The sequence below is a fragment of the Berghia stephanieae genome, chromosome 3 (assembly GCF_034508935.2).
Source record: "Berghia stephanieae isolate SIO BIC M18660-M18661 chromosome 3, UCSD_Bste_1.3, whole genome shotgun sequence".
In the NCBI taxonomy this organism is placed as follows: Eukaryota; Metazoa; Mollusca; class Gastropoda; order Nudibranchia; family Aeolidiidae; genus Berghia; species Berghia stephanieae.
In genome coordinates this window covers 93311457-93313760 of record NC_088362.1, presented here as the reverse complement: position 1 = coordinate 93313760, position 2304 = coordinate 93311457, and positions in this window count along the sequence as shown.

Below are 2304 nucleotides of genomic sequence, written 5' to 3'. Positions count from 1 at the left end.
GATTTTTATCTTTTGGGACTTTGTAGATATTATATCTACACCATTAAGACGCCGGAGCTTTTAACTTTGATTGTATAATCTTCAAGGATCAAACCCAAGCCCGCTGTCAAGGACTACACAATAACTTCTTACCAATTGCCTGGAAGTGAAATTTTACGAGTCCAACCCTGTTATCAGAGGAATAGATCATCCAAGCCCATCAACTGCCTGGAAACGTAAATTTATGAACCTGACATATTATCATAAGTTACGTAAAATATTCATATCTCTATTTGTAACTGCCACGATCACTGTTTATCTCTTTTAATTAAATTTCATCATTATTTTTATTTCATTGTAAACAAATCGTTAATTGTTTTTCATTTATAGTAACTAGTATATTCTGGGGCCTCATTCTACATATATCTTTATGCATAGTCGAGTAGCTCTTTACTCACTTGAGACCATGACACGGGGGACTGGATGCATACATTGTGCATCTATAGCTTACATTTCTGATCGTCGATAAAGATCCATTCTCGTTCTTTTACGCCCCGCAAGAATCTGTCTATTCTTCTTGTTACTAAAATAGGTTTGCATTCTTATGATTCAATATGTATCCTATTCATTGTTAGTGTTCAGGGGGGGGGGGGGCGGTTACACACTTCCAATGAGTTTTTGAATCGGGATAGAGGAAGATGTCACGTCACGACTTCTGCTTCTTATCCACATTAAAATAATTTCTGAAATGCTAAACTGGCAACCCTGTTCAGATAGGTAAACCTGGGACATACCCCACTGTCCCGGGAGGGGGGGGGGGGTTGGGGTGTGTGTAGGATCATATTTTTCTTTGCAAATCATCTATTTGATTATTTAGTTCATATTATGATTTTGTAACTCCTCCCAATCTTTTTGGGATCCTGTGCTAGTGATGGGGATGACCATCTCAGTCGATGACGATGCAGTTGATGATGGTGATAATGACGACGAAGATAATGATGGTATCAATAATGACAGTGCCGACGGTGGTGGCCATAATGGTGACGATGTCAATGACGACGACTTCTGATTAAGTTTGTACTGGCACAGAGATTAAAAGCAAAATTCACGCATTTGACTATTTACCTATTTGCGGAGAATCCCAGCCGGGGTACACCAAATAACTCATCTCAAATTAAGGACACAAAGAATCAACAGTAAGAGACAGTGGTAGGTACCTCTCGTCCCAGGTTCATTCCCCATTGGTGTCTACCGCCTATAGTTTTAGGATCATTCTCCTTTGGTGGCCAACTCCCACAGTCCAGCTCAATTCCCACTGGTACCCGTCTCCCATAGTCCCAGGTTCATATCCCTCTGATAACCTCTTTCCATAGTCCCAGGTTCACTCCCGACTGATGTACACTTTCCTGATTCCATCGCTCACTCCTCACTGCCACCAACTTCATAACTTTGGTCGGTTCGACGGGTTCTGGAGGGTTTCGTAAAAAATGCACCCGTCATGTGTGTTGGTGCGTGATATCCGCTGACATTTTACCTCAGTGCACAGCATCAATACACAATCTTCTTTCCGGTCGTTTCCGGCCATTTCCGCTCGTTTCCCCACTGGTATCCATTTTCCATATTCCCACGTTCATTTCCCTCTGATATCCTCCCATAGTCCCAGGTTCACTCGCCACTGGTGTACATTTCGAGAGTCCCTGTTTCACTTCCCACTGCTGCCAACTTTCCATAACCGTCATGGTTTCGTCGTTTCCAGTCTTGGTATTACGAAGCACCCCTGAACCGAGTCAAAAAAATAATCTGACACGCAACTTAATTCTTAAATACACCTACGGTGTATTTATTGTTTTATTTTTTTGGTTTTTTTTTTTCAGGTTATTTAGCGCCAGGAAAATAGGGGGAAAATAGGATAGTTTTAAGACTATCCAGATAAACAACCTAGGTTCTTAGCAGAAAAAAAGGAAAATAAATGGGACTGGTTCAAATAGGGAAGAGATGTAGATTTGGAGAGCTGCCTATCAGTTTGCTAAGTTTGCGATTTACTAAAGGTCCCAGCCAGACACAAGAGCACAATAAGAGAAATATACTCAAATGTTTGCAAAATATCATATTCGAAACAAAGAGACTATAAAAGTACACACAGGAAATTTGATTTACAAGGAAACAATATCATCTCCCAAAATTGATAACATACACTTGCTTGTTTCCCTCTCAGCCAAGGACTCCGACTCGGGCCAGGATAATACTAAATAACCTCATTCCAATATAAAGACAGAAAGCAACTTGGGGATAGAAGACACAAAAAAGTAACCTCCTGTGTCGTAC